The sequence below is a fragment of the Chaetodon trifascialis genome, chromosome 7, assembly GCF_039877785.1.
Source record: "Chaetodon trifascialis isolate fChaTrf1 chromosome 7, fChaTrf1.hap1, whole genome shotgun sequence".
Classification (NCBI taxonomy): Eukaryota; Metazoa; Chordata; class Actinopteri; order Chaetodontiformes; family Chaetodontidae; genus Chaetodon; species Chaetodon trifascialis.
In genome coordinates, this window is record NC_092062.1 from 4,120,892 (window position 1) to 4,139,684 (window position 18,793).

The 18,793-nt window shown below is 41.0% G+C and overlaps 1 pseudogene; it reads right to left on the reverse strand.

Annotated features, from left to right (window-relative positions):
- Positions 1 to 2,709: 2,709 nt before the first annotated feature.
- LOC139333546 (nucleotide triphosphate diphosphatase NUDT15 pseudogene) lies at positions 2,710 to 3,045 on the reverse strand (annotated as a pseudogene).
- Positions 3,046 to 18,793: the final 15,748 nt, after the last annotated feature.

The following is an 18,793-nucleotide window of genomic DNA, read 5'->3' on the forward strand; positions in this document are numbered from 1 at the left end:
CATAAATTGAAGTAATCAAGCACACCTCTTCACATACTCATGCATGTACATATATTTTTCATAGAAAGTTATTTTAATTTAAACATTTTAGAAAGTAGTTTTATCTTACCAATTGGTGGCACTGTGTCCCGTCTGGCTTTGCTTCCTGAGATACTGCTCCATCCCCAGACAAGAGGCCATAACCATTTCAACCCTCATTTCATTGGACACAGACATGTATGGTGATACTATATTTTTTTCATTTTAAAAAAATTACAGAGATTGTGTGAGGTTCAAATATCATAGAGCAGTGGTTCCCAACCTTTTTTCCTTGAAGCCCCCCTTCCTTATGTTTTAATTTGGATTATACAGAGTTCTGATTATCTAATTTGGTGTTTTATTGGGATTTTATAATGCACAAATTTAATTTTGGTAACCTCACAACCACAGCGCAGACAACATTGTGCGCACCCCCTATGATCTCTGTGGTGTTAGATGAAATGTCAGAGGATCTTCAAAGTTAGGTTTCTGTTTCTTTCAGTCTTGACCAAAGTGGTGGACAGACAAACTAACATTGCTGGTCATAAACTCATGTCACTAGGAGGCCAAAAATTGTCATTAGCATACAAGTTGTCCGTTATGCAATGAACAAGTAAAAGCAAAACAGCTCATATCTCCAAATGACCCTTCCTTCACATCTGCTTTTTGTCATTTTTTGGGTCCATCTTCAGCAAAATCTTTTGCATTTACCATCAGACAGCTGTTCTTTATCCTGATAATAAGAATCAGTCAACAGAATAAAACTAGTCCTAAAAATAAATACACATTTTTGCTTTGTGTCTATGCATCTATTGACATACATGAAATCATCTGGGTCAAACTGAACAACAAACATCATCGACATTCACAACACATTAGTGAGTCCATATTTCATATGTAAGGCCATGACCTTAAATGAAGAAAGTTGAATTTCAGCATGGAAAAGATAGGGTAACCAGTATTTTATGCAACTCAAAAGCAGAAAGGTGGACAGTATGGTTGTGTAGTGGGGAGCGCTGTCACAACAAGACAGTTGTGGCTGTGAACCTGCCTGCTGGTTGAGGCCTTTCTGTGAGGAGTTTGCATGTCCTCCCCATGACTGCATGTGTTTTTCCTGTTTGCTCGTTAATTAGTGACTTTACAGTCATGTATAATCACATTGAAATATATATCCTTCCAATTCTTTCAATTTGTGCATTTAAAAAAGTTAAAAGAGAAAATGAATAGTACTAAATATATGTGGATGATTGGTGGGGCAATTTTAGGCAGTGACCTAATTTAAGAATCGTAGTCGCCTAGGGGTAGAAGCTTTTCCTGAGCCTCTCAGTGCTGGCTTGGTGTGTGCAGTACAACCACAGCAGGGAGAAACGGCCTTATCCGTGAGGTTGGGATCCTTAGTTATTCTCCCAGCCTTCTTCTTGCAGCACCTGGTGAAGATATCCATTAAGCAGGGCAGAGCATCACCTATTGAATGTTCATCCAAATGAAAAACTTCTTTCAGTTCTATTTCCATACCACGCAGTGATGTTCTTTGTCAGAATGCTCTCGACGGTGCAGTAATAGCAATTTCTCAGTATTTGAGGGACTTTCCTCAAGCGTCTGATGTGAAACAGTCTCTGCCTTATTTTTCTCACTACTGAGTCAGTATGCAGCATCAGGGTCAGGCCTTCATGATGTCAACACCAAGGTATGCATGAAGCTGTCCACCCATTGATGTTAAGGGGGGTGTAGTTCCTTCCTTCCTTCCTTTTTCCCACTGTCAGTTACTTAGTCTGTCTGACTTTTAGGGCTAGGTTGTTGTTCCGATACCAAGAGGTCAGGTCCTCTACTTCCTTCAGGTAGGCCTTTTCATTGCCATATGTGATTAGGGCCACCACAGCTGTGTCATCAGCAAACTTGATAGTGATGTTGGAATCCAAAGTGACTTCACAGCCATGTGTGTAGTGGAGTACAGTAGGTGGGCAAACACAGCCCTGGGGTGCTTCTGTGCTAAGGATGAGGGTGGAAGAGTTGGTTGCCCATTATAAAGTCAAGAATCCACATGCACAGTGAGACGTTTAATCCCAGGCACTTGCACTTGGCAATGAGTATGGAACTGGTGTTTAACACTGAACTGTAGACAATGAATGACAATCTCTACCTCTTTTCCAGGAGAAACAATAGCCCCTGTGATTGACTGGAAACCTGTCCAGGTTGTACCCTGCCTACCAACAAAGCATAATGGATTGTTGGGAAAAGTAGAAAGGGTTAGATTTACCTGCAACATAATTGTAGGCAGTAAGGCAGACTGTAAAAGCAAAGACAAAAACTCCTGGGAGAGAAGTTCACATCCACAGCTATATGCTGTAAAGCCATATCATCTGCATAACAATAAGTATTACTTCCATGTGGGTTAACACATTACACACTACATTGTTTACATAAAGAGAAAATAAGAGGGGAAAGAAATCTGAAGAAACAAGTCATTGTTTCTTGTGTTAATGTGTGTGCTTTAAAAATCTGTGTGCATCATTTGCTTAAAATCTGAATGAATGCACAGCTGACAAACTGTGTCACAATAAAAATTCATAATACTATCAAAAATGACAGTATTGCATGTACCAAGAAGAAAACGCAGATATGTAAACCAACCAATGGTTTTCCGAGGTAACGGGCAGTGTCACAGCTGAGTTTCAGTGTTTGTTACTGTGTTCATGAAGGCTGGAAGCCTTGTTGTCTCAGACCAGCTAGCGGCAAGAACAGCTGCTCCTCAGGGGGAAACTGGTCCCACAGCGTCCACGTCCAACCCTCGTTCTTCTCTGGCTCCAGATTCTCTGGCTCTCCCCACTGCCTCTTGTCCAGCTCTCCTTGCATGATTATGGTGACGTAGTGGTACTGTTCCTCCAGTCTGATGGAGTTCACCACAGATGCAAAGCGTTCACCAAAACGCACCCCTGCTTCCTCCAACACCTCCCTGTGAGCGCACCCCTCCCACGTCTCCCCAAACTCCAAGTGACCACCGGGCAGCTGCTGTGTCCCTCTGCCCATTTCGCTTCTTTGTTTTCACAAGTCATTTCAAACATTCGAATCAATAAGTTCCACTGTTTTTCTGATAAGCACAGTCTCTTTGCGTTGGAATGGTCAGCTATGGAACATTTTTTCGGGTTTTGTATGGTTTTTTTATGCTTCAACTCTGAACTTCTCTGAATATATTTGGAGCAAGGAATTCAAAGCTATTGTAATAACAACAAAATATCTGGGGAACACAGTTTCAAGTGATTTGTATAGACCATCAAAAGCCCACACTGCTGAATCTTTGGTTGCAGGTTGGTTGTCAGGCACATTATACTTGATACAATGTTCATTTATGCTTCAGAGCAAGGTGTTGTAGTCTACATACGCTGCCATCCAGCAGACTGAAGAGGTCATACAGCCAGCAAGGGATGCCTTGCCCCATCCCTCTCTGATTACCAATTACTGTTGTGCTCTCCAGTGGAGGTTCAAGCCGAGCAGCCAGCTCCATTTTAATGAGACAGAGGGCCACTGCTGTGCATCTGACATCAGCTTTTTAAATACCAGAGCAGACCAAGCACACAACTCGTGCTTTGTCCCCAACTAACAATACCAAGCAGCTATGAGATGAGATGCAACAGAGAGAGGGAATAAAGAAGGAGAATTATAAGGGAGGTGGGGAAAGGTTGAATGGAGGGAGACAGAAGAAATAAAAGGAAAGATGCTATACCAATGTTACCTGTCTTCATTTTGCCCTCTGTTCTTCCCTCTCATTTGCTAGGAATCAAAGGTTTTTGCTGATAATTAGCTGAACCTGACACTAATTATAAATGCTCCGTACATTGCCACTTCAGATTAGCATGAACTGAATATTTCCCTTAATGCAGTCACCATGCCAATAAGTGGGGCAAGACTTTGTTAAAAAGCAGCTCTGCAAGCTCATCAAGTGAAGTCACCTGGAAGGTAGACTGTTGATCCGCTCTGATGGTGGAAACATTATAAGAACATTGTGACATCAAATAGAGGATGTTAGAATACTGGCTTTGACCAGCGTTAAAACCTGTATTAATGCAGATGTTTGTTCCTAATGACATTTAAGTTATTTATTAAAAACTTTCTCAGTACAGGCAAATCATGCACAGTTCTGTCTTTCAATGAATAACCTATAATTGAATTTCAATGAACTCACAACATTAATTTCAAAAAGGCTTAAATCACATAATCGCCCTACTGTAGAAAATTGTGATGATGAACATACTTGCAAGCAGCTGCTTATTTACAAACAACAGCAGTCAGTAATTTTAACCCAAACTACATGTTTTTCCTAAATCTTAACCACAGTGGTGTCACACCATAAAACAGATTTATCTTCTGCAATGGCTTGAATTGCATCCTTTGAAAAGGTGTCTGATGTCAGATGGTGGTGTTGATGATGATGCTACTTGCAGCTGCTTTTCAAGGTTTGAGTCAGTCTTCAGAAGAAGTCTTTGCAACAGTCAGTTTTGAAAAAACTGCTAACAGTAGTAGGTCATCGCTTTGCAGCTCAATGACTTCATGTTGTAGGTTGCCAAGGACATCAGCTAGTTCCAGATTAAATGTAATATAAATATGTTCAGCTCCTTTTTTCCCTTTCATGTCCTGAAACCTCTCATCAAGTGCCTAAAAGAGTTTTTACTCTCCCTGCTGTGACATATTCAGATGTCACAGCAGGGCTTTCTTCTTGCAGAATAGGAATGCACAGTGTTTCATCTCTCCAGTTGCACTTGCCACTGTTTTAATCGCACTTTTAATGATTTCACATTTGAAAGCAGCAGAACTGAGAAGCTGGGCTGGAGCTTGAGGCTCAGCTCTGAGAGGTTTGTGGTAATTTTACCAGGAAGGCCAAATCACACAGACATTAGAGTTTGCACATTAGGGTTTTCACTTCATCTCTTTGAATTATTACAAACAGACACTTTGAAAGATTTTCACTTTGTCTGGTGTTAGCAGCTATGTAGCAGCAACAAGGCACTCTTTCTGAATGAGCTCTCAGCTTCTTAGCTATTAACTCAGTCACCACAAACCTTACCTTGTATAGCACAGAGGGAAGGATCAAACCCTCTCACAGGCCATATGGCCTGAAGGGATTCTCCATCACTGATAAAACATTTGATATATCCAATGCATACCCATCATTTAGTTCCATAAGGAATTTGTCTCCACTGAACAATCCAAACAAAGCATACATAACGTGGACTACATTTTACATGGTTTGGCAAATGGAATTCGTGAATAAAATAAAAATGTAATAAAATAATAATTAAATATTTCAAATTTGAAATGTACAGAGAGCTATACACACAAATTAATTAATGTCAAATTATACATTTTGTCAGACTTTCCATTGACTTTATAAAAATGGTTTGAAATAATTTTAAAAGTGTTATGGACTCTGGAAGCAGGACTCAGATGCAGAGACGGTAATCACAGTTTATTTTAGAAAAGTAACAACAAAAGAAGTAACAACTGAGGGAGCCGATATAACGGGAACGGAGAAGTCAGTCTCTGCTGGAGGACACTCGACAGCTTCTACTGAAAAACACAAAACTCCGTTAAGGGAAAGCACACAGGCAAAAAGTCCAAAAATAAACGCTGGAGAAAACTCGACAGCCACCACACAAAAACAAAAATCTCCTCTCGGGGAAAAACTCACAGGTAGGATGAAACTCAGGTGCTGGAGAGAACTCGACAGTCACTGGTGGGAAACAAAAGCTCCGCTGAGGGAAAAAGCACACAGGCAAACAAAAGAACCAAAAGTGCTGGAGAACCACTCGACAGACACTTAGAACAAAAAACTCCATAACGGGTTAGCTCACAGGCAGGAAAACAAAACTCACAAAATCACAGCGTGCGCGAAGGCAAGACGGCTGGAGAACACAAGGCAGGAACCTGGAGATCAATGCTGAGGCGAGAAACACAAGCAAGAGCAATGTGACCATCTGGCATCAGAGTGTGGGAGAAGCATGCTTAAGAAGGAGAGTCCTGATTAGGGGAGATAGGTGACAGGTGTGTCAGGAGCTGCTCAACCCCAGCAAAGATCAGCCCTGCCCCTGCCTTGTTCCAGCCCTGAAAAAACACACAAAACAGAGTCAGAGCAGATCACCAAACCACGGCCACAACAAAAAGCTCAATTCGCCAGTGGAGTTGGCAAATAGTAGATCTGCACTTTAGTAGAACCAAAACCTAAAAACCTAAAAAGCAGATTTAGCATGATGTGTGCACAAGAATGACATGACACAACAGTCACAAAGCCAAAACATACGCAAAACAAAATACCTCTTGCTTTGTTTCTTACATTGTAAACATAAAACAGGACATCTGACCATTTATCTTATTAATGTTCTTTGGGGTATCCTATACAGCACATAAAAACAGTGTTAAGTACTGTACAAATCCCCTGCCAGAAGGCATTTTCCCCATAAGCCACCATTATAAAAGGGATATGTGTAAAACAGTTAAGGTCAATTACTACTTTTTATACAGTAGTACAATGAATTTATAAATCATGAAGGTTAAATAATTGTAAAACCCACCTGGAGCTTTGATAAGTGATTTTAAAGTGCATGATGTCATCCCTATGTAGTCAACTAATACTAAGCATTAATACCCATGTGCAGTGTGCTCCACAACACAGACACAAGCTCAGTCAAACTTTTTGCTTATGTGAGCAAATTTTATTCAGGCACCTGAGTCTAGTATTCAGTTCTTTTAATAGACTCATAGTTAAACTCTCAGCAAATAAATATATATCTGCATACAGCATGCATCAGTGACTACAAGCATGTCTTCAGGACATAAAGACCTGGATGATCTGCAATTTTCTGATGCCGAACTCGGACAAAACTGAAGTTATAGTAGTAGGCCCTAAACATCTTAGAAAGTCACTTTCTGATAACATAGCAGTTATGGATGGCATTGCGCTGGCCTCCAGCACCACTGTAAAGAATCTGGGAGTCATCTTTGACCAAGACATGTCCTTTCACTCCCATGTAAAACAAATTTCAAGGACTGCCTTTTTTCACCTACGTAATATTGCAAAAATCAGGCATATTTTGTCTCAAAATGATGCAGAAAAACTAGTCCATGCATTTGTAACTTCCAGGCTGGATTATTGCAATTCTTTACTATCAGGCTGCCCAAATTCGTTGCTGAATATTCTCCAGTTACTCCAGAACGCTGCAGCACGTGTTCTGACAAAAACCAGGAAGAGAGATCATATTTCTCCAATACTCGCCACTTTGCACTGGCTCCCTGTAAAGTTTAGAATAGAGTTTAAAATTCTCCTCCTTACTTACAAAGCCATAAATGGCCAGGCACCTTCTTATCTTAAAGAGCTCATAGTACCTTATTGCCCCACTCGAACACTGCGTTCCCAGAATGCAGGTCTACTTATGGTTCCTAAAGTCTCAAAAAGCAGAACAGGAGTCAAAGCATTTAGCTATCAAGCTCCTCTCCTGTGGAACCATCTTCCAGTCTTTGTCCGGGAGGCAGACACTGTCTCTACATTTAAGAGAAGGCTTAAAACTTTCCTTTTTGATAAAGCTTATAGTTAGGGCTGGCTCAGGCTTGTCCTGGACCAGCCCCTAGTTATGCTGCTATAGGATTAGACTGTCGGGGGACATCCAAAGATACACCGAGCTCCCCTGTCCTTCCCTCCCTCTCCATCTGCACGCTCTCATGTCCTACCACGGCGTGTTACTAACTGAGCTCCTTCCCCGGAGTCTCTGTGCTTTGGTGTCTCGCAGGTTCCCATGGACAGTGGCTGAATCTGGATTGTGGATTTCAGCTGCGTCTCCTGCCTTGGCCCTGCCTGACATCCACTGCAACTGCTACTACTGTTATTACATCCACTGTCACTGTTACTGTGACTGCATGTCTGTCTGTCTGTCTGTCTGTCTGTCTGTCTCTCTCTCTCTCTCTGAGACTGCATTTCTGTCTCTCTCCCTCTCTTGCTCTCCCTCTCTCACCCAACTGGTCGAGGCAGATGGCCGCCCACCCAGAGTCTGGTTCTGCTCGAGGTTTCTGCCTGTTAAAAGGAAGTTTTTCCTCGCCACTGTCACCAAGTGCTTGCTCATGAGGGAGTTGTTGGGTCTCTGTAGGTTAAAGAGCTTGGCCTGTACCAGCTCTATATGGAAAGTGTCCTGAGACAACTTTTACAAACAAAATTGAATTGAATTGAATTGAATTGAATTGAATTGAATTGAATTGAATTGAATTGAATTGAATTGAATTGAATTGAATCAGTAATATGCCAATACACACGACCACAACATTTTTCACTGTGAACAGCTTTGTGGAGTATTTTCATTAAGTGAAAAGGTTGTCAGAGACCTTTTCAGTGACCTACTGGGTAAGCAGGAAGTTATTAGAGTCTGCAACACCGGGAATGTGTAGCACCTGCTTAAACCATTTTCCAGCATGCACCAGGGACATGATAACCTTGATATAAAAAGAAAGGCCAACGGGTTTGGTTAGCTGAAGCAGTGAGTCAGGTAGTGACTCTGTATGAGAGACAAGAGCTTAGGAAGCATGCAGACTGCAGGTTAACAGAGAGCACAATAACACTGTACCTCACTCTGATGTGTCTTTTTAACTACATACTATATGAAGCTCACATGACACAGACACACAGGCAGACTAACAGCAGCAACAAAGCAGCTGCCTCAGCAGAACAGGATGACACCGAGCAGCGGCAGAGAGAGGGGCCAAGGCCAGCAACGAATGAGAGAAAGAAAGTGTTTGGCTGACCAAAGTGGTGCGCAGCTGAGAGAGTGGGCTAGAAGGACACTGAGATGAGAGCCACAGCATATTTAGCTGGGAGACTAAAACTGCAGAATGGGGATGAGAGGAGAGCAGGAAAGGGATTAAAAGCCTATCGACCAGCCTGTGCAATCGCCTCATACATTATATGAAGCCATGTTTAATTCAGGCCTATACTGTGAACAGGCAGAGATGAGATATAGCCAGAGGAGGACAAGAAGAGGAGGATGAAGGGGAGAGAAGAAAGGCCAGAACAAGAGGATTGCTCTGGTCAGTTCTGTGGATATCGCCAATCACAACAACAAGCTGGTGCTTCCTACACAACCAGGGCCTGTGTTTATCAAAAAATGTACTCAAGAGTACTATAAAAAAAGTTCTTTATTAAAACTAAGAAATAAAACAGATGCATTAAGTGATACAGAATACTATTGCTGTCAGGGCTGTTGCCAGGATTGTAAAAACAGGTCATGTGTCCAAATTACTACAGTGAAAATCCACCCTCAAGAAATTTTTGATTAGCCACCTGGACATTTTATTTGCAAGTTATTATTATTTTTTTATTTTCTTACCAGTAACAGATAAATTTAAATATATTGAATTAAAAATCTAATAGAAATCAGCAATTGTCAGTCTTAAATTGGACTAACATGTACAACTGACCCACCAGCGGGGATTCTGATATTTGTTCAAATGTAATATATATTAAAAACAGAATCAGGCTTTCAAAACTTTGAAACTGGCTGAAATTGTCACGGGTGGTGCAAGGGTAACAGAAACCCAGAGGAGGGACCCAAATGAATATAGTTCAGTGATTTAATATACAAAAGGTAGAGTTACATAAGCTAACAAGATTGTGGGGCAGCAGTCCAACACAGGTAAACAAATCCAAAAGGACCTGACAAGAATCTGCAGGGCTGATGAGAAGCAGGAACAGGTATGAGGATGGGTGGGACAGTGCCCAAATCTAAGAGATCGAGAGAGCATCTGAAGAATACCCTTTAAGCTTGTGGATCACCAGACCTTTGTGATCAGCCAGAAGATCCAGAAAGAACACCGGCGTTTGTAGTGTGGTGCTTGTTGAAATCCACATCCCTGCATTTTTCAAACACAGCAACACTAATAAAGAAACTGTTCCACCTAAAAGACAGCACACCCAAATACAAGAAACAACCACTGAACAAACTCATGGCTCAACACAGGAGGGCCAGCTCCTCAGGTCAAGACTTACCTTACAGTTTACCTAAAAGCTAGGGGACACTCATTCAAATACAACAACGTACATGTTTTGGAAAAGGAAAGAGGTTTGAAAGAGGAGTGAAGGAGGCTAATGCATAAAAATAGAGAAACCATCCATCAACAGAGGAGGTGGCTCAAAACACCACTTAACACCCACATACAATGTTGATGCTTTTTCAGGTGATTCAGAAACTACTCACATTTGACCTCGTGATAACTCCAACAACTGCCGTTTACACTTGGCCACAGGTGACTCCACAACTCTAAGGACAGCCATTACAACAGACCTTGATAACGACCTCACAGCGGTTAAATACTTGGGATGACCACCCGTTAGTTAGAACTGAAGAAGCCCCTGGAACGATATGTGAAATGTTATCTTATCTACAACCAAATCCAGCTTCCCTAGATTCAACCATTTTTGGATAACCATGACCACGATAACTGAAACTCCTCATAAATGGTTGGGGAGTTGAGCAAACATACATGGCCTGGGGGAAGTGAGAAGGGGTTGGAGACAGGGACTGACAGCAAAATGGAGGGCAGGGGATGAGAGTGTCAGAACAATGGAGCTGAGGAGCAGATTGTGACAGAAATAGTGGTAATCTAGAATCACGTTAGCAAATGGAAGGGGAAAAGATACACGGAGAGTGGTCATGAACAAATCAATGCAAGCTTTATTTTTGGCATTTTCACCACAAAAGACCCAAGAATGTTCTCAATAGTAATGTCACATCCAAAGCGTATTTAGAGATAACAGCTTTCAGTAAAGCAACAGGTGAGGTAAAACAAAACAATTCTGAACACACTTGTCAGAATGATCAGTGCTGTGCTGTCAAGTCATTCAAAAGTGTGTATCAGTAGGTGTGTTCATGCAGCTCTGTACTGCAGGCATCTAGACCCTAACAGGCTATTCTTAATCAACTTCCGGGATCTTTAGAGCTCTCTTAAATTTATGAGCGCTCAAGTTCATACAAAAATGATAAATAGTTTTTTCTTTTCTTTTCTTTTCTTTTCTTTTCTTTTCTTTTCTTTTCTTTTCTTTTCTGCAAATTGGGGTAAAAGTGTTTTTAAGTTAATTTTCACAGTCCAAAATTTCACTTTTGGCAGTCTGATATATATTGTGTAATTCTCCTCCTGTCCTTCAGCTTCTTTCATTCACTCTATAATCTTCTCTTCACCACTTTACTATGTCTTTTCTTATTCCATTTAGTCATGTCATATTGAGCCTTGGGTGGCACAGCAGGGCAAGGGTTAGAATAGAATCACAGCAAGAAGGCTTCTGGATTCAAATCCATCGGCCAACTGCAGCCTTCTGTGTGGATTTTGTATGTTCTCCCTACTGTATGTCCACTTCAGACTCCTCTTTGTGATAACTTTCCTCCCACAGTCCAAAGACTTAGAGGCTAATTGGTGACTCTAAATTGCCTGTTGAGTGAATGGTTGTTTGTCTCTATGTATCAACCTTGTGATGAACTGGTGACCTGTCCAATGTCAGCTGGGATCCTCAGCCCCCTGCGACCCTGCTAAGGATAAGAATTTATAAGATAATAGCTCAGTAGATGGACAGAGGGCTCCTCTGAGAGTCTGAATTAGACACATACAGCTCCAGAAATCCCACTGACAAGAGCGCAGCTTGTCACCCTGTGATTATCCTTTCACGATTATGGCAACCAGGGCTTAATGTTTCTCTAGGAATAGCCACTATTCCTACAGAAACATGTCACCCTGTGATTATTCTTTCATGATTATGGCAACCAGGGCTTAATGTTTCTCTAGGAATAGCCACTATTTGAAATTTCCACAAATATCCTCTGCTCAATGCAGTTGAGCAGCCTAACGCTAACCCTGAAAAGTCTATTGGTACATATATATTCTGTTTTTCTTTAGAGATATTTCTTTGTGCAATTACATTCACTTCAAGGCATAGAAAGTGTTGTTTTGATGAAGGAGTGGGAGCACAGATCAGTCCTTCACAGATACCCTTGTGTTGGCGTGACAATGGACTCAGTTGTACACAGCGCAGAGTATCAGTCACTGACAATACCCTTTCATGAGGCTGTTGGCAGGCAGCAAATCCTCCAGTCAAATGAATGTTAGATGCATTACAGTATTCTTGAAAATTGACTTGAGCCCCCCAGCAAAAGTAAAATGCTGGTGTTTAGAGACAAATAGACAAATGAGGATACACCGAACATTTGATCCAAGCTCACTCAAATTATAAGTGGGAGAAAATGAATGAAGAAATATGTGACTGTGCTCACATCACATATCAAAGAATTTGACCAGCACTCTTTGCCCATAAAATAGATTCTGCTGCTATTGAGTAGGACATTAACCTGTTCTCAAACCTTGGTTGTTGATGTGGAAAGAATACAGGAGGACATGTAGTTGGAGTTTATTGACATACAATGTTATTATACTCTCAGAAGTCTCCAACAGCAGCACCACTGTCTGCATTCTACCGGGACTTGGGAAAGTCTAGATTTCACTAGATGATCAATAGTACTGCAAATTCAAGTGAACAGCACAAAGAGCTTCAGTGTCACTCAGATTAAGTTTAACAACATATTCCTATTCCCAATATGTCACATGAGGCTGCATTTGTAAAGCACAGACTGGGTAGACTATAGACTATAGTGTTCACCCGGTGTTTCCTCCTTAAATAGCCCCCACTAAAAACACGCAAGAAGATCACCACCTGACCAATGGTGACGGCTGTCGGCTGGCAGCCCACCGCTCCTGGTCTGCCACGGAGGATCAACAGCCCGAGGATGGGATAAATGCGGAGAAAATAATTTCACTTGCATGGCGTGTACAGTTCCCTCCCTGTAACTCTGTGTGCTGTGATTAATGAAGTTGACTTCTTCTTCTTCTTCTTCTTCTTCTTCTTCTTCTTCTTCTAAAGCATAGCAGCTGTATCAATAGGTAAAATAGTACAATATGGCTATAGTGCTGTTTTGTTCGAGGTTCTGACATCAATGTACAGTATCACAACAGTATTCCAGGATCCACCTGAGGAACATCAAGAATGTGAAATGGCTCTCCTACCTCATGTTTCCTCTCTGTGCAAACTTTTTTGTCAACATACTAATAAGAATCCCATACTGAAATTGACTAGCCATAACAAGAATCACATCAAGAACTCTTACCTTTTGCAAATTATTAATTATATCAGACCTGTCTGTGATGACATGATTAAAAAGGAATGAACAAAGGAAGAATGCAAATACAAGCCATATTGTGAACTATACCCTGAACAAGCTTTTCACCTGCTTTCATCTGAACACCCTAAAAGGCAACTCACTGCTGAAGACCCGTTGCAATCCAACAATCAATAACAGCAACAAAAACAGTCATGTTACATTGCCAAAGGTTCAGATGATCCAATCTAGTAAAATATTTAGTTTAAAATGCTATAATGAGGGTGGCCCGGTGGGGCAGCAGGTAGCACGCATGCCTTACAGCAAGAAGGTTGCCGGTTCGAACCCCGGGTTGGGCGGGGCCCTTCTGTGTGAAGTTTGCATGTTCTTCTCCGGCTTCCTCCCACAGACCAAAAACATGCTCATTAGGTTAATTGGTGACTCTAAATTGCCCCTAGGTGTGAGTGTGAGTGTGAATGGTTGTTTGTCTTGTGTTGCCCTGTGATCGACTGGCGACCGGTCCAGGGTGTACCCCGCCTCTTGCCCGTTGACAGCTGGGATAGGCTCCAGCCCCCCCGCAACCCCAAAAGGGATAGGCGGTATAGAAAATGGATGGATGCTATAATGGTCTAAATTAGCTGCTAATCTTCCATGTTTTCTCCATTACTCCATTACAAATCATGCGATATAGGTTTGGTGGCACGGTGGACCAGTGGCAACACTGTTGCCTCACAGCTAGAAGGTCCTGGGTTCGACTCCGCACAAGTAGCGCACAAATACCCACTCACTACTCCGCTGAAACATCACAATTACAATCCAAATAGTTGATTAACATCTCCGAAAACGTAGTTGTACTCTGATTATGAATCAATTGAAATTGTAAGTGAAATTGTGTAAATGTAACTCCATCAGACTGTATAACTCCTTGCTAAACCATGGTCTGGGTGAATACTCGATTCTGATTGGCTGCAGGGTGTCCGTTAAAAAGTGTTATAGGACACCTATAAAAAGTTCTGGTAAAATAGCCTGATTGTTCTAAATTAGTTTATCACAATGGCAAGACATTCATGATCAACGGCAATGTTGCATTTAATTTTAAATAGTATAATCTGTGGACTTTGATTCTTTGAAATCTTCTGGACACACACACGCGGTAAGAGGTGCACTTGCCGTCTGAAATGATCCTCTGTATCACGTAACATAACGTTAAGCAATCATCTCACTTCCCTCCACTGATTAGGTCTAATATAACAGCTGCGGCCGACCGAGCTGCAGGTTCTGTGGCCAAAGCCGGTTACCTTGGCAACGCGTCACAATGAGAGATATTAAATAGTCCACTCAGCCGCTTCTTGTGGAAAACTTACGATTTTAACAGTAAAAAACAACATTAACGTATTAATAATTGATTTAATATTTATTTCTTTTGTAAGTAACCATGGTATAAGCGGGATAATGCCCTTCGAGGTGTCCATTATCAGAAAATGAATGGACAACGTGGAGGCGTGAACCGTCTGACGCGAAGCGGTTGCTTCCGTACGTATAATATGTTTTGATTCTGTGCTTTCTATCTTGTAGAGTCACTGTGTGACTTCAGTTTGGAAAGGAACTGATGCTTTGATTTATCCTTATTCAATAAAGGAACATCATGTTACTCTTTGATGTGTATTTATATTTATATTGGATGTGTATTTTATATATAGTCTCTGAGAAACTGTGTATCTGATGATTGCAACATCATCTAAAATCATCATTTATCTACAATGATTGAAATTAATGAAATTAATTAAAATTGAAATTAATGATGCTTATGTTTTGTGTTAATGTTTAAATAATGACAGTGGATCTAGTTGAATGTGATAAAATGTGTAGTGGGCAGTGGAATAACTATTGGTTTCTGTTTGTGATGACTGCTGACTGAGATAAGGGATGAGATTAAATAGATCCTGGAACTTAGCCTGGTCTGGAGCAGGCTAGCTCCACAGAATAAATGTCCATGGTAACTTATCCCATAACATATCCCACTTTCCGCTATCCTGCTTTTGTGCAACCGGATCATGGATAAGTTGAGCCAGGATCACCAACATATCCCGACTTAATCCCTTATCCTAGTTTTGTGCAACGGGCCCCTGGTCTGCCACAGAGGAAGATAAATGCAGAGAAAGAATTTCACTTAAGCAAGGCGTGTGCAGTTCCCCCCTGTGTAACTAAGCATGTTTTGTTGTGGTCAATAAAGGATTCTTCTTCCTCTTCTTCTTCTTCTTCTCCTTCTTTTTTTCAAAATGGCAGCTGCATTTTGAGGCCCATGAGGCCCAGATATACTCATCTACAGGCATCTATTTTAAAAAAAAATATTCAGGCAGAAATAAAAACCTTCTACTTCAATGTGTTTAAACTTCTATTACTGGGTGCCAGCAGCACTTCCATTGATTCTGACTGTTGGGGATTAAACTAAACTAAAGGAAAAGAGACTAAAACCATACATGTACTCCAAATGGTTGGGGGGTCATACATCGCCTTAGTTCAGTGTTTATTGGCACAGATAAAACAGTCAGAGTTATGCTTCATACTTCCATGATGGGTAAGTGTCAGAAGTAAGAGAGAATCCACGAGCAGAGACACCAGCCAGAGAGACATATATGGGAGAAACAGCAAGGGTTCTTTAGGCAGGGCAAAATACCATTCACAGCTAGAGTCAAAACCGGAAGGCAGGTTGATCAGGCAGAGGTACAGAGTCGACAGGCAAAAACACGAGTCAGGTAACAGGCAAAGATCGAAAATCCAAAAAGGCAGAACAGAAAAGCAGCCAGGATACAAAGCAGGCATGGGCACTAACAACAATCTGACAGAGAACAAAGGGACGCTGACTGGTATAAATACTGAGGAGCAAATGAGCAGATGAGAAATAGGTGTGTGGTGGCAGAGCAGGCTGGTCACAGATTGGCTGACAGTCAATGCAATGGGAGTGCAATAGGGTGTGGGCAGAGCACTGGCAGGGCTGAGTGGAGGATGAGCAGAGGGGTGTGAGCAGGAGGGTGGGGCTAAGGTGGGGCTTACCTGACAGGTAAGTGGATATGGAACATGGTCTACAGTCAGGTTATTGTGATTTTTGATGGGGCTACAGTCTCATCTTGTGCCACTAAATTGCCTATGTATGCCATATCTATCTGATATGGGATATCTTCTATTGATGCTTAGGCAACCTTCAAAAGTCCATGTCAGTTTAAGTCACTTTTCAGTGACTGACAGCAACAGGTGTTAGTCTTCAGTCTGTGCTAGGATTGTATGAGGCTAGTGTGACCCTGTACATTGTATATTTTGTATCACTTAAAATTCCAATCGCATCTCTTCCCTTTCTGCCACCCTAGCAAATCACCTACCTACACCTTAAACTTTGTACAGGCAACAGAATGGTAAATTGGTTCATTTTCCACCCCTTCAACATTTATAATGCTGTACTTGGTCTTTGGGAATGCAATATTATTCTCAAAGTGAGTTATACTTGCAGCCTCATGAGTGTACATTGCAATGTTTTAACATTTGGGGTGGGAATTAATTGAATTAAATACAGCACTTTGCCATTCATTTTGATAAAAGTTAGAGTGAAGAAAATAATCTATTACATCTGATAATATCGCTCATGATTCTGATAGTCTAGAAGTAAAATATGTGCTGGTGCATCTATGAAAAAACACACCTTAAAACCTTTATAATATTGCCCCTTTCCATGAAAAATTTGAATGCTATTAACAAGGGCAATGTTGTGGATGTGTTTTCCTTCAGGTTTAATCCCATTTTTTAGATTGCATAGGCCTACAGAAACAGTATTTTTACTGTGGAGAAATTGAAATATTTTCTGGTTTTGGAAAGAGTGTGGTTTCACAGTGATAGCTGCAGGGAGAAATGCCAGTTGTCTTATCTAATTGGCAGAGGTATTTTGTTTATGCAGAGGGAGACTGGCTGTGTCAACTGATGCATGACAGTTTCTACATGAAACATTATTAATCTAAAATAAATTCCTACTTGTATTCAGTCACTCATATTCTACACATTTGTTGCAGGAGTGTACATATCTGAGGACCAAATATGTTGAAATTGACATTTTGGTGAACCTTAACCCAGCTACGGTATGTTGCTGCTCAGTTGCACAACAAAGCACTTAAATTGAATATAAAGAAATTAAATCCAGATCATTTGCAGACAGTACAAAATGCTACTGGAGTAGTAGAGGCTCCACACTAGTACAGGAGGTAACTCCAGGCTTTATTGTCTTTATGCCAATATAAAATGATTTTATCATTGAAAAAATTGCTGCAAAAGTATTGATGCAAAAATGACCATCTAGCATCCAGACATTGATTCTGTGGCAGAAATCCTCAGTACATTGATGAAAAAGATCATCTTCAGCCTTGATGGGGTTACAATAATATGACCTTACTCAAAAAACACAGTCTCAGAAATGCTAAATTAACATACTGTAAACTCAACTGGACATGCAAGCAGGAATACCAAGCACCAAGCACTTACAAAACATAGAACTAAAGGCATACTGACTTCAGGCAACCAGAAGACCAGGATGGGTCAAAAGCAGAGAAGAATTTCACCAAGCATGGCGTGTGTGTGTGTGTGTGTGTGTGTGTGTGTGTGTGTGTGTGTGTGTGTGTGTGTGTGTGTGTGCGTGTGAGTGCGTGTGTGTGTGTGTGTGTGTGTGTGTGTGTGTGTGTGTGTGTGTGTGTGTGTGTGTGTGTGCGTGTGTGTGTGTGTGTGTGTGTGTGCATGTACTATGTATCTTTGTAAGACAACATGTTTAGTGTTTGCTCACATGGTTCATTTTCTTAAACATACATGTAGCCTTGCAAAATGAAACCATTATTCTGAACTGGAAGCCCGTTATTATGAACAAGAAAATTTGGTGCTCAGTTGAGCTAAATAATAAAAACTTTAAAACAGAACACGCAGGTTCTCTGTTATATCTATGGAGTTCTTGTAGATAAACAAAATCAGTAGCAGCTGAGGACTCTCCTCTATACAATGTAACACTTAAACCCATCTAGTCTGCACCTACGCTCTTCATTGTATTCCATACAGTAACTGAATTGATGACCATAAACTATTAATGCTACAACACCCACTGCAAAAGAATGTACTATAATGCCATTATAATGGCTTATACATATAACACAAAAAGCCCTCAAATTCACTATTCACAATCTTATATTCATAGGCGTTGTCTGAACTCAACACTCAATTATTTTCAAAGCTGCTACAGTCACAGCTGGTAGGAAATGCATATGCACACATAAGCTAAACCACTCAATACTCAATAGGGTGTCCCTCACCACTATCAGGCTTGTAAGCCATCATCAAACATGGGCATACACTGAAGAGGCACTTCTATTTTTCTTTTAAAAAGTGCAACATTATCAACCAGAGACCAATAGAGACCATACACATGACAAGCAGTACACAGACAATATAACTAACAAGCAGTGGGTTTAAGTTGCTGCAAAAAGGGGCAAATGTCCATTTCTTCAAGAAATGATAATTTCAGTAGCAAACACTTTCCTTTGTGTGGGTTATAGAATGTCTTAGTTTTACAGCTGTGTGGA